The 14,354-nt window shown below is 46.4% G+C and overlaps 1 protein-coding gene across 6 annotated transcripts in view; it reads left to right on the top strand.

Moving 5' to 3' along the window:
• Window positions 1–14,354, top strand: part of LOC1271751 (ephrin type-B receptor 4b) — a 44,306-nt gene that overhangs the window by 5,962 nt on the left and 23,990 nt on the right. The gene's annotated exons all lie outside the window — the stretch shown is intronic.

Genomic DNA, 14,354 nt, shown 5'->3' with positions numbered 1-14,354 from the left:
CCGCGGGGGAGGATAATCTCTTTAAGATGTTGTAAATGTTCTCTTCTTCTTGCGGCTGCGGGAGTGAAGAGGTGATGAGAGGACCACTCGCAAAGCACAGATAGCAGCCTGAAGCCTTTTGTTTTGCCTTTTCTCGCTGCGATGTGGCGATTTTCCCTCGGTTAGTCTGTGTACGTGTACGAACAACAAAAACCATTGGTCTTAGGTACGTCTGTGGAAGGACGATACTACAGACCGTTGCCGCCAAAAATTCAAACCTATTCATATAGGTCGAATGACACCCGAAGCTCGAAATTGGTTCTAGCGTGCATTTTTGACTCAACCAAAACAACGCCTCCAAAGAGTAAAATTGAAAATTGTATTTTCCACTGTGAATTTTCATCCTTCGGCATGTTTTTGATCTTGAAACTTCCGGGAGAGTAGATTTTATCCCCAGGGGATTTCGTGCGAGTGGGAAGAACAAGAGAAAAAGATGAACTTTCTCCATTGCATTTGTGGCCCGCAGTGCACAAGGATCTGCCCGATTCTAATTCCGTGTTCGGAATCAATTCCGTTGCCGATTCCGATGCTGGAATCGATTCCGGAAACGGAATCAGAATTGACTCCTGCATTGGAATTAGCTCCGGAATGTGAGAATCAGTTCTTGAATGGAATTCTTTGCGGCTATCATTTCGTAACATCATTGGACCCCAAACGCCTATACTTATGAAGTTGCCGCAATTGAAGCCGATTCTGATTTCGGAGCCAATTTTGATTCCAGAGCCGAGTTCAATTCCGGAGCCGATTCCGATCCCGAAACCGATTCCGATTCCGGAGCCGATTTTGGAGTTGATGCCGAATCTGGAAATAGAATCGGCTCCGGCATCAGAATCGACCTGGGAATCGTCATCTGGTTCTTAAACGGAATTAGAATTGGCTCCAGACTTGGAATTAGCTCTGGAATGTGAGAATCAGTTCTTGAATTGAAATAAGAAGTTTCAGAGGCGAAATCAGGCCAGGAATCTCCATGAGAATGGATCCTTTACTAGTAAATTTTGAATACTTTGCGGCTATCATTGCGTAGCATCATTGGACCCTAACGTCTATACTTATGAAGATGCCGCAACTGAAGCAGATTCTGATTTCGGAGTCAATTTTGATTCCAGAGCCGCGATCAATTCCGGACCCGAGCCGGAGCCGATTCTGGAGTTGACTTCGAATCTGCAATCGGAATCGACTATGGAATCGAAATCGACCCTGGGAATAGCAATTTGCTCCGGCAACGGAATCAGAATTGACTCGAGAACTGGAAAAAGCTCCTCAATGAGAACCAGTTCTTGAATGGAAATAACAAGTTTCAGAAGCGAAATTATTCCGAGAATCTCCATGAGCATCATTGGACCCAAACGCCGATTCTGGAACTAATTTCGGAGCTGATTTGGGACACACCTTCTGTCCGGAATCGATCCCAGAAAACTTCGGAGCTAGTCGGAATCGATTCCGATGGAAACTTCATTTTTACCTTCATCACTAGACTGGACGATCGAAAAGCGTTGCAGATGGTCATTTGTGTTACGGTGAAGAATGTTCCATTATGAGGGAAGAGTCGCAAGAAGACTACCAAAGGTCTGCGCCCGGGGGACGGGCTTGCTTGGCGCCTATTGCTTTTTCGTATTGGGAACCATCTTCTTGCAAGTTTTAACCCATATAGGCCTGCGGCACTCGTACTGGAACTAGCTCGTACTTTTACTGTACCAGTACTCACATCCACTTCTGTCTGAGACAAGGACGCTGTCCAAGCTTGACGAAACCCTCTTGGCCCGCGTTCGCAAGGAAAGATTTGTCCAGAAGGATTTGTCTTTGAAAAGGCAAACTGTGTCATCAAACGTATCTCGTGCCAGGGACGTAAGAAGATACAATTTGTGCCGTAATCTATTTACACAAGCATTTCATAGATCTCTTACTGTAAACAAATCTAAACTAAAAGGGTCAGATTGCTGCATTTTCATTGTGTGATTGGTGATAATTTCGAAAATGTGCGTCCATTTAGTGTCCGAGAAGGATCGGATCCCCTTACTACGTTTAGCATCAAGCTCTACCGAGAGGTCACCATTGTGTGTGTGTGAGATAGAGAGGGTGTAAGCCGATCTGTTTTGCATCTGCCCTACTGCCCACACCTTCTCCGCTCCCCGGAACCTTTTTGGTGTTCGATCGGGTCCAGTGCGCGTCCACAATTTGTAGAAAACGTGCACAGCGAGTGGAAATTGGGATGTGAGGTAAGGTAATGCCATTTTCCACGGTTCGGTTGCGCTGGAAGGGAAAAGAAGATCACATGCCCACACACACACACACACGCCTGTCAGCAGCAAGCAAAGAGGGGTAGTAGTGTGCGCTCGCTGTGGCCGGCATCAGTTTTCATAATGGTGTCAGTTCTCGGATCGTCCTCCCCTCCTCCCCCTTCCAAGCGCGAACCGGAGACTTCCTGCGCGTGCCTTTTCATTTTCCACCTCTGGCAGCGGTGGTTGTGCGCGCGATCGTTTGTTTGTGGTTGCGGTTCGATGACTTTGTCGGTTGCGTCCCAGGATCTTCTTTCTTGAGCAAAATTGTGGAATGAGCAAAAAAAAAAGAAAAAAAAAGAAGCATAAATTCATTTGGCACGTATGCAAATTGCCACCAATCGTGAGTGGCACAGAGAGAGAGAGAAAGAGAGTGTATGTGTCTCTAGCTGTATTGAAGAAGCCTCAAATGTTTTTTGGACCCGAAAAGTATGGAAATTCATGTTCGCTATTTTTTTTTTGTTTTTTGAGGGTCAGTTTCATTGTTGCATACAGTGCTGCAAAATGTCACTGTCAATGGCATAAAAAAAATCTGACTTCTGATCAGTAGTGATAATCAGAAGTGATACTCAAAACGTTTGCTGTGACCAATGCATGACTCGTGACATTTTTGCGACCAACGCGTGGTCAGTCACTATATCATGACATTTTTTTTACTATGATCAGTTTTGCAAAATATCACTGACATAGTCATGACAAATTCCGGCTGATAGTAGTGTCAGCGTGACGAGCTCTACTGTGATGATCAGAGGTGAGACTCTAACAGTTGTCGCGACCAGCACATGCTTGGTGACATTGTGTGCAACCAGCTCTTGGTCAGTCACTTGGTCGTGACATTTTCAGTCGATGATCATCACGATAGTCATGGGAGATATGCGGTGCGTGCGAGTGGTCCCAAGCAACAAAATGAGAGTCCCAAACACCGACCGAAAATGTCATGACCAAGTGAGTGACCATGAGATGGGTGCTTAAAAAAATGTCATCAAGCATGTGATTGGTCCGCCAACTGATTGAGTCTCATCCCTGGACATCACAGTTGTTGTGTACGTGAGCTGCCTTCGTGGAGAACATCTCGTGATGCTCATGACATTTTGCAGCGCACTGGTCCCTTTTCCGTCCGCTTTCCTTTTTTGAATCAAACAAACACGTGAATCGATTGTCTCTGCTATTCATCGCCCTGTACAATGGAGTTGCCCTTGTCAACTGTTTGTGTGTGTGTGTTCATTGCAATAAAGTCATCTGCTGGTTTTGTGCACCCCAGGAGGCGACCCGGGTAGGAGAAAGGTCCCCTAGGGACAGCAAGATACGCGCATCGATCACCTAATGCAGTCTAATGCCTCTATATGCACACCCACGTACACTGGTCCCTTGTCACACGTGTGTGTGTGTGTGTATGTGGTTGGGTTTTTGGGAGGACGCGCAATAAGGTGCAAAGTGATTTATCGTTTGCAATAGTAATTGTAGGGAATGAGCGTTTTCCAAAAAAGGGATTTCAAGGCACAGCTTTTACTTTGCGGTTGCATTTTTTCATTTTAATTTATATTTTGCTCCTTTCAAGCAGGATGATTGCTGATTCGCTTCCATTGTTGTGCGTCCCATGGTGTGTGTCCCTATGGTGGTAAGGGTCTCGGGATACACAGATATTTCCGAACGTGAGATCGCTTGCCTGTTCAAGGATTAAATGGAGTCGATTGTGTAAATAAAGTATTGTTAAAGCACGATGTGAGAATAGAAAAATAAATTAATATTATTATAAGAAGAAGAAGAAGAAGAAGAAGAAGCAGTTATGGAACAATAATGGATGCACGCGATCATGATTCATTGTTGCAGAAAGGAAAATGCGCTTTTAACGGATTTTTCAATTTCAAACATCAGGATTAAATTTTATTTTAACATTTTCTCTACTTTTTGCTTTTTTATCCGATCGTGTGTGTGTGTACGTATGTTTGTGTATGTGGGTGGAGAACAAATTCTAACCCAAACAATTTGAAACAAAAGAAAGAAGAACTCCGGAATGCCGAACGGATGCGCCAAGATGAAGAAATGAATCCCCCCGCATCTTGGGTGAACTTGCTCACGCCACATGCTCGTAAACAAAAAAACCCGACATTTTTCTTGCAGGGTTTTCTAGCGGTTCTCGTAGTTGTGGGCCACTTCTTTGACTCTTTCCTATTGGAAGTGAACTTTATAGGATGGGAATTGGACTCTGCGGCACCCTTTTTGGACAGACGCATTGGAAATTCATATTGGATTTGTCCAACAAGGGTGCTATAGAGTCTGAATCCCATTACATTAAGTTCATCTAACGAAAAGGAGAGTCAATAAAGTGTCCCACAGCTATGATAACTCCTGGAAACCCTGTATGAAGTGTATGTGTCTGTATGTATGTGTGTGCATTATCTTCACCACCCACAATGCAGAGAAGGAACAAAAACAAAAACAAAAAAAAACACATAAACAGTGTGCACAGGAAGAGATGGGACCGAACGTTTACCAGTAATTAACGACAGCCGGACGCAGTTTTATTATTGTTATTTTTCTGACACCTCCCACCAGCCACAGGCACTTTCTTTCGCTGCTTGTATGGGTGTGTGTGTGTGTTTACGATCATTTTTGGAGCATTTTTTAAACCATGCGCGCGCCGCTGCTGCTCATTCCTTGCCTTGCCGAGCGTGCGTGCTTTCAGCTAATTCGGGTTTTCTTTTTCGTTGCTGTTCAGCATGAAGCATACGTGTGGGTGGTTTGGGTGGGGTGGTGAGTTGGATGGGTAGGTACCATTTCTAGGATTGGCCCCTAAACCCTTAACCCAACACGAGCTCCTCCGCTCCAGGTTTTATTTTTGGGATTTACGATACTATTGCTACTGGTTACTGGAAAGAAGCCAGGTTTTTGTCGTGCCAGGGTATCGTGAGGGGGGGGGGGGGAGTTTTTGTCTTTGTTTGCTTTGCTTTACTCGACGAGAGCGATTCATTCGATATCTGCTTTTTCCTTTTTTGTTCTTTTTTTTTTAGTTTATTATCCACCGTGGTTTTGTCGCTCGCTGGACAAAACCAGCCAACCCAGCGATAGTGCGATAGTTAGAAATATGTGTGATGAAATATTGATTTAATAAAAAAAAACCCGTCTCGGCCGTTCCTGGGTGGCCAGCTGTGCACGTTGAAATTCTGCTCCAATCACCGTCCTTCGACTGCATAGATATTCCAATCTATTAACAATAGCACCTAGCGCAGCGGTAAGGACTGGACGTTAGGTAAAACAAATCAAACATGCTGTCCATAAACCCTATGGCTGCAGCATGGAGCCAATTTTTCGCATGGCTTGTAATAATGATAAAAACTTCATAAGGAATTCATTCAAAATAGTGATGGGAACAATGAAGTTTTTGTCGGAATCGATTCCGGCTAGCTGCGCAGTTTTCTGGAAGCGATTCTGGATAGTAGCTCCGGAATCAGTTTTCGGAATCGATTCCGGAATCGACTTCGGAATTGGTTCCGGAATCGACTCCGGAACTGGTTCCGGAATCGACTTCGGTAACGGTTTCGGAATCGACTTCGGAACTGGTTCCGGAATCGACTCCGCAACTGGTTCCGGAATCGACTTCGCAACTGGTTCCGGAATCGACTCCGCAACTGGTTCCAGAATCGACTCCGCAACTGGTTCCAGAATCGGCTCCAGAATTGATTCCGGAATCGACTCGGGAATCGGAATCGGTTCCAGAATCGACTTCGGAATCGGTTCCGGAATCGAAATCGGCTCTCGAATCGGAATTGGCACCTAAATTAAAATCGGCTTCCAAAAGGAATCAGTTTCGGCATCGCCATAAAAATAGGCGTTTGGGTCCAATCATGCCACGTATGGATAACCGTAAAAAATCAAAATTCATTAATAGAAGATCCATTGACTTTGGTCGCCAAGAAATCAGACGTTTTCAGACCTAAAGTCGCTATATTTTGAATTTACCTTAGTTTGGTCCTACAGATTGAGAAAAGTATAGTAGTATTAAGCAAATAGCCCGAGCCCATTGTGCGCCGGGAGAGCGATTAGTTGTGTGCGGCACCGGCTTGAAGCAAATTTTCGGCTCGACAAAACCACTGCCGAGCGCGCTCCACTTTTGCTTTACCTCCGTTGCATAGTTTTGTTTTGCAATGTCTGTGTGTGTGTGTGTGTGTAGCAAGTAACAAAGCGATGTAAAAAGGATGTTAGAGTATAGAGCAGGCAAAGACAAATATGCTATGCGCACCGAATTTTTCATTATTCATTAGACACAGAGACTGTGTGGCATTTTATTTTTGTTACTTCTTCTTCTAAGCACAATGCTTTCCGTGTTTCATTTTGGAAGAAATTGCTGAGTCCATTTTTGTTTGCAGCTCAACATATTTTAGCACTGCAATTCTACACATTTGGAGGTTAAATATTGAACATTTAGCAATGGAAAAATGGTTTCAATCCATACAAATTTCTTGCTTGCTTAATGTGTAGGCTGTACGAAAATGAAAGAAAAAAAAAATAATAATAAGAAAAAATTAGAAAATATTCAAATGTCAACCGGGTGTGCGTGTGCCCTACCTTATTCCCGTCGTCCCGCCTTCGATTTAGAATTTCAAATACAATCCGTAGATCGATGGGTGGCATCTGTGTTTCGGGAGACATCCCGCAGCCCTCCTACCCCCTGCATGTCCTACCCCCCCCCTCCCCCTTACTGCTCATGAAGCGCATTTCAAGTGCTCCTTATAATCAAAAAAAGCGCGAAAACGAGCAGAAATTGGGCTGAAAAGACGCCACGACGATGCTGACGGACGCACACGCCACCCACATGCGGACCGCCATTTCCAGGTGCTTCCCTCCGCCTCCCCCCCACCACCCCGCCTCCCTGTCTGCCACGATCGGAGCCTTTGCGCTCTCAAGTGGTCTTATGCGCAAAAAAGAAAAGAAAAAGAAAAAATGCAAGAAAAAGCGCCTGAAGGATATTTTCGGTTGCTTCCCCTTACACCAACTCTACAACCACCCTCAACACTCCTCGCCCGTTGGTTCGACCGATTGAGAGTAATGGTGGGTTGGGGGGGGGGGGGGGGGGGGTTGGAGAGGTGGGAGTGTTCAGTTCGTTCAACTCGACGCAACCAAAAAACCATCCTGGTGGGAGTGGGGGGAGAGGGGGGCGGGGGGGGGGGGGTGGTGGTTGGTAGAGCATAAGAAGGGAAAGAAATGCACACACACACACACATCGACGCGGGCTTTTATTGGGTAAAAGCTGTCATTGGGTGGAGGGGGGGGGCGTGGGGCGTGAGAGGGTGGGGGAAGGAGGTATGCTTTCGCTTTTGGTGGTGTGCATGCTATTAAATCAAAGGACAATGCTACACTAAACACTCGCCCCGGTTTCGCATGGTGGTTCGGTGCGCTTTTCTTCGCTTTTCAGAGGGGAGGGGGGGGAGGAGAGCGAGTGGGAGGGTCATGGGAGAATCATTTTCCATCCTGTTGACATCGAACCTACGGGGTTTGCTGATGGTGGCAGAGCCCGCAACCCACTTCTTCTACACCCTTCCCTCCCTTACCCCCTCTCCCCCTTCTCCAATCCCTCCCCATCCCGACCACCACAACTAATCAGTGCTGGTTTTGGCTCGTTGTTTGAGATCTTGATGTTCTGAGTCCCCCGTGTTGGGTTGTGATGGGCAGTGAGGGGAAGGGAAAGGAAAGGGGAATAAGGGGGGAAAGTTCATTGCAACTCTTGAGCTATTTCTGCTATTTCTCCGCGTGCATGTGTGTGTCTGTGTGCATGCTTATGGTTCGTGCGATAAAAGGGGTTTATTCACTTTTGCTTTGCGTTTTGTGTTTTGGGGCTTGATGACGTCTTTTTGTGTTTTTTTTCTTCATTCCCCCCCGCCCTATTTTTCGTTGCGCAAAACAAGATCAACAACCCGCAAAAAAAACATCTTTTTTGATGATGAAAGTAAGAGCATCCTGTCGCCTCCCCCCTCCCCCTCTAATCCCGTTCGGTTTCCAGTGAAAGTGAGGCGTACCCCCCCAACGAAGCTCTACCGAAGGGGTGAAGGCACTCGTCGCTTCAACTGCTTGTTGCATTTTGTTGCCCGAGCACGAAGGAAACCTTTAAGTAGCACTCTGCACATCCCACCCCAAGACTCTACCTAAAGTATGTTGGAGTTTGGGGGATGATATTCCTCCCCCCACGAAAATATATATATATTTCTACATAATATACCTCTCCAGAGGTCGTCGAACACAAGAGGTGAACGAAACTGCGTAATACTGTGCTGCACCAAAAACACTCAACCGCTCTCTCCCTCCCTCTTTCTCTCTCTCTCTCTCTCTTCTTACTCCCTGCCGCACTCCGTGCAGTCAGTTTTGGCCGTAAGAAAGCTTGCGAGAAAATACGTCTGGATGAATTTTCGGGGCTGCTCCTTTTCACTTTTATTTCAGCTTTGTCCTGGGGGGGGGGGGGGGGGGTTGGGGAAGAGGTCAAGGGGAAATGAAGGATGCTTTTAGGTAATCGCAAAAGAGTGCTTTTCAGCAAAAGATAGGGAGGTTTTTGGAGCGCTGGCAATGCTCTGGATGCTTCTTCGACGTTTGCTTCACTGAAGTGGGTGGTATTCTTGTTTTTTTCTGGTGAGAGGCTTTCAAACAACGAATGTTAATTAGTGAATACTTCACCGATACGATGTCTACATCATACGATGGTTTAAAAGGCTACCAAAAGGCCGCCTCGAAGATGTCCTTCATCGACTCGGATTTGCCCAGAATGCTGTCTGTATAGTGTGCTCAAATTCATATATAGATGTGTGTGTGTGTGGAATGTTCTAAATAGTAAATCCCAAGAAATTGTTCCTCAAACAAATGCAGCTCTCAGGAGCAAAAGTACCATTACTTCTAGTTCTGGAGTTCATCGCAATCTTGCAAACAGTTCTGGAATTAATCCTAGACGTATTCCAAGCCCAGGACTGATGTCGAACCAGTCCCAATTCTGGAATTCATATCGACTCCATATCAGATCCTGGATCTCATTTTATACATAGTCATCCAGAGTCTTCTGTAGTCCTCGAGATGTCCTTAGGTTTTTGGTACTGCTACCGAAGCTAAGTCGACCTGGGAATTGATCCAGAAGTTACTCCAAACATTTCCTAGTTGGGAACATTACGTAGTGGACATTGGAACTGGCCCAGAGGACGCTACGAACTAGAACCTGATTTCTGTCCTAAATATTGGAACTTGCCATGAACCTGTCTCGATCCTGTAACTGCTAGATCCTGGAACGATTCTTCTACCAATATTCTGGAACAGGGCTCAAACCTATTCAGGTCCTGGAACTGATCTCCAACCTATATCAACCTTGGAACTGGTCCAGAACCTGGCCCAATCTAGGAACTGATCTCCAACCTAAATCAACATTGGAACTGTTCATGAACCTGTGTCGGTCCGCAAACTGCTTCGTGTCTAGGCACTGAAACTATTTTTCTATCAATATTAGGTCTGGAACTGATCTCAAACCTATCCAGGTCCTAGAAGTGATCCCCAACCTATGTCGATCTTGGGACTGGTCCAGAACCTGTTATGAGCTAGGAACTGATCTCCAACCTAAATCAACATTGGGAACTGGTCATGAACATGCTCCGAAATAGGGACTGTTATGCAACCTTCATTTGACCTTGGAACTGATCCAGAACCTGATATGGTTTCTTGGGACTGATCCCCAACCTAAATCAACAATGGAACTGGCCATGAACCTGTCTCGATCCTGTAACTGCTTCGTCTAGGCCCTGGAACTATTCTCGCATCTCTACCGGGTATGAGGCTTGATCTCGAAGCTATCCCCAGGTCCTGAAAGTGATCCCAAACCCATGGCGAAATGATTTCAAAACCAATATTGGTCCTGCAACTGCTGGATTCCAGGATCTACCGGTTTATTGGCAGCTGAAGGTTACATATGCAATCTTCGAACAGGCAGGCAACATGGATAATTTTCTCAATAGCCCCAGACATACCCAGACAGCCCCTAGTAGCTGCTTTCTTTACTCCTCTCCCTGCGGTCATCTTCAGCTCGAGAATGCTTTAAATGCTCCAAAAAGTGCAAAAAGAATATTCGGCTAAGGTTCGCTCTGTGTCAAACGATTGCCCGCAACACAGGGGATATGAACCTTGGCAAACCAGAGCAGAGAGCGGCGGCGGCACTGCCCACAAAATCCGCCCACAGTTTGAAGGTTCTCCTGCCCAAGGCACGGTGCTTGCTGCTGTTGTAATTATTTCTTGGCGCTGCTTCTTGTTTGCCTGCTTGCCTGTGTGTGTGTACAGGACGTCCGGTAAGATATTGCAGTGGCAGACACGGAAGGACCGAAGTGTGGTGGTGTTGGTAGGTCGGCGAGGCTCCTGCCCCGTTGGAGCCACACAAAACGACGGCGACACAAAACGAAACAAAAAAAAACTGGCACTTCACTCTCTCTCTGTCTCTTTTTTCCGCGCGCGCACACAATCCTTGCAGATTCTTCCCAGTTTTCTTCCCACTCGAAAGGAAATACACACATTCCCATGGTCGCAGCAGACAGCAAAAAGAAGCGTGCTTCGGGGAGGGTTTGCGGAGATGCCTGAGTCCTTTTGAGTGTCTTCGTCTAGCTTGGAGCTCGCGCTCGCTCGCTTATACTCTTCTATTCTCTTTTACTCTATCTCTCTCTCTCTCTCTCTCTCTCTCTCTCTCTCTCTCTCTCTCTCTCTCTCTTTCTTTCTTTCTGATAAACACTGACATTCTTTTGACTTTCCTTTCCAAGAAGCAGACGACGGCCAGTAACTTCCCAGTCCCTGCCTTCTCCTCCTCCCACCCGTTCATTCCTTTTTCTCTCTTTTGGAGAGGATGATTTACCGTCGATTCATCGAAATTTCCTCGCATTTGTTTTTCAATTCGGGGATTAAGGGTTTTATACACTCTCCTCGAGGTTTTCGCCTTCTTTGTCCCATCCTGTGGGCAGGGGAGGGTGGAAGCGCGGTTGATGTTTTACTTTCCTTCAATCGTGCTGGCTCGCCTTGTTTTGCGCGTGAAGTGAAGAAGGGGAGAGGAGAGAGAGAGAAGGTTGTGGTAAGAATGCACCAGGATGTGGAGGGGGTCGGGGTGGCGTCTCCTTACAAACCACACATAAAAAAAAGTATTTTTATTTTTTTAATTTATTTTTTTGTTAATCCTGTACAACAGAAAGCAACAGAACTTTGTCATCAACCTAATGATGTTGAAGATGATGATGACGGTTTTGCTACGTGTGCCTGGTGGTGGTGTGTTGCACCCACAACCATCGCTCCCTCCCTCCCTTTGGGTTTTCTTTCCTTTTCATTGCTTTGCATCATTAGACGAAAAGAAGAAAAAAATACACTCACTTACACACACACACACAGACACACAGAAACGTGGTTTTCCGATTTTTTTTTTCGTTTGTAATTATTTTCTTGAACCCCCTCGAGGAGCCGTTTGTGCGTCCGCTACACCCGCCCATTCGCGGCCCACCCCCACGAAAAGGACACCTCTTGTTCCTTTGCCTGTGGGGGTGGGAGGGGGGGAGGGGTTAGGAGGGAACGGAGTGCTTGGAGAGGGGATGAGGTGGGAAGGGTTACCAACCGACATGACATTCCCACACATTTGCACAATCCTTTCAGTTGCAAGGGGGTGAAGAAGGGAGAGGGGGAGCTTGAGTTGTGAGAGACAAGGGATTGAGGGGGAAGGAAGGGGTGACTAAAAATTTGCGACAGAAAATAGGTGTGTGTGTGTGCGTACAGTGGGGCTGGTGTTTGCTTTCGTCGTGTTTGGTACTGGGAGCGGGTGTGGGTGGGTGGGGTGGCTGGAGTGAAGTGGGGAGGGATTTACTTCTTTACAGGCGTGGAGGGCACAATTTCGGAGCGACAGACAGGCAGAGAAGAAAAATGGCAAAGGAAAATCACCCTCTTTGCCTCGGGCGGCGGGTTTGCCTGTGCCTGCTGCTTGTGTGTGTGTGTGTGTTTGTATGCATGTGTATGTGCAAGTGCATTTGGGTGGCACAAACAAAGCGGGTGAGCGACTGATTTTTCGAGATTTTTGCTTCGTTTTTTTCGAGTTTCGAAATTTCCGAAACTCTCTCCCTCTCTCTCTCTCTCTCTCTCTCTCTCTCTTTCTCTCTCTCTCTTTTTTAAAATCCAGTTTTTCTAGCCGTTCTTACCCATGGCTTTGGGGCGGCGGGCGAAGCGCTCCTCGGCCAAGCCAGCGAGAGATGTGTAGTACTGCTGAGGTCAACGAACGCCGCGGAAAGGATTTTAGGCGACAAGTACCATTGTCGGTTACACTGGCCCTGGCCAGTGGTTGAGGGAGGCTAGTTTGCCAGACTGTTGTACAGGGCTGACACACATATCGAGTGACCCTGCGGGGAGAGAGAGAGACGTTTGGAAAATTAAGTTCGACGCTTACCGTCGCCAAAAATGTACTGCGATAATATTTAGGATTTTTTTTAAATACGTTTTTGTTTTTGCACATGTTATATTGCTCGCTATTATACGTTTAACGTTTAACGTACTATATATTTAACGTGCATGCCCTTTTGGTGCACCAATTGGTGCCAAATAGCGAAGTTTTGTGCAGCGGTTTGCATACCTTTGGGCGCATTCATTAAACTGATTGCGTTTAGCCAGTGCTACCACCAAAAACTACCACATGGACAAATCTGGCGAGCAAATATGTACTGTTTTATTTGGGGGTTTGTGTTTTAAACTGGTTTTTAAAGGTGCCATACGTTGTTCAACATGCATCGTAAAACACATTGCATACTTTTGGGCGTTTTAACATTTAAAAAAAAATCAGATTATTGCAGTTTACTGAACAATTTAGTTCAACACACTCATGCACGCCATTACAGCATGAGTTTAATGAATGCGCCCAAATGTATGCAAACCGCTGCACAAAACGTCGCTATTTTGCAGCAATAGGTGCAAAAAAATTACACAGAGATTAACGAGTTCCTCTAGCCTCCTGTATCCTTGGTGCGGGTGGGTGTCTGCTACCCTTTGGAACATTTGAAGTGCTTTAAAAATAATAATAAGTAGAAATGCACTGTCATCGGTCGGCGGCGGTCACACAACGCGAGTGTGCGTCGACGAGAATGAATGCAGTTGTTGCACCGAGTATTAAAACCTTAACGCAAACCCCAGCGACTGTCGCAACGCATCTCATTAGCGCCGTTGTGGGCAGAAGGGGGAGAGAGTTTGGGAGGGCGTGGATAGTGCAACGGAAGTGAGGTAGAGCAGCGGACGGCAACCTCGCGTGTTTCCATTAATAAAAACTGCCAGAACCCCTAAACAAAGCGTACATAAACATGCACACCCACACACAGACACGCAGAGGACATCCACACGTGCTCATTGCGACTGTGTTGTAGTGATGGGAAAAATGAAGTTTTTGTCGGAATCGATTCCGGCTAGCTCCGCAGTTTTCTGAAATCGATTCCGGATAGTAGGTCCGGGATCGGCTCCGGACGATTCCGAATCTGAATTCGATTCCGGAATCGGCTCCGAAATCGGAATCGACTCCGGAATTGGTTCCGGAATCGGCTCCAGAATCGGAATCGGCTCTAGAATCGGAATCGGCTCCAGAATCGGAATCGGCTCCAGAATCGGAATCGGCTTCAGAATCGGAATCGGCTCCAGAATCGGAATCGGCTCCAGAATCGGAATTGGCTCCATAATTGATGCCGGAATTGGTTCCGGAATCGGAATCGGTTCCTGAATCGAATCCGGAATCGACTCCGGAATCCACTCCGGAACCGGAACCGGTTCCAGAATCGATTACGGATTAGGAATCGGTTCCGGAATTGAAATCGGCTCCATAATTGATTCGGGAATAGGCTCCGGAATCGGAATTGGTTCCGGAATTGACTCCGGAATCGACTCCGGAATCGACTTCGGAATCGACTCCGGAACCGGAAACGGTTCCGGAATCGAATTCGGATTAGGAATCGGTTCCGGAATCAAAATCGGCTCTCGAATCGGAATTGGCAATTAAATTAGAATCGGCTTCCAAACCGAGTCAGT

This window comes from Anopheles gambiae, chromosome X (genome assembly GCF_943734735.2).
Source record: "Anopheles gambiae chromosome X, idAnoGambNW_F1_1, whole genome shotgun sequence".
NCBI lineage: Eukaryota > Metazoa > Arthropoda > Insecta > Diptera > Culicidae > Anopheles > Anopheles gambiae.
This window is presented reverse-complemented; position numbering and strand designations above follow the sequence as displayed.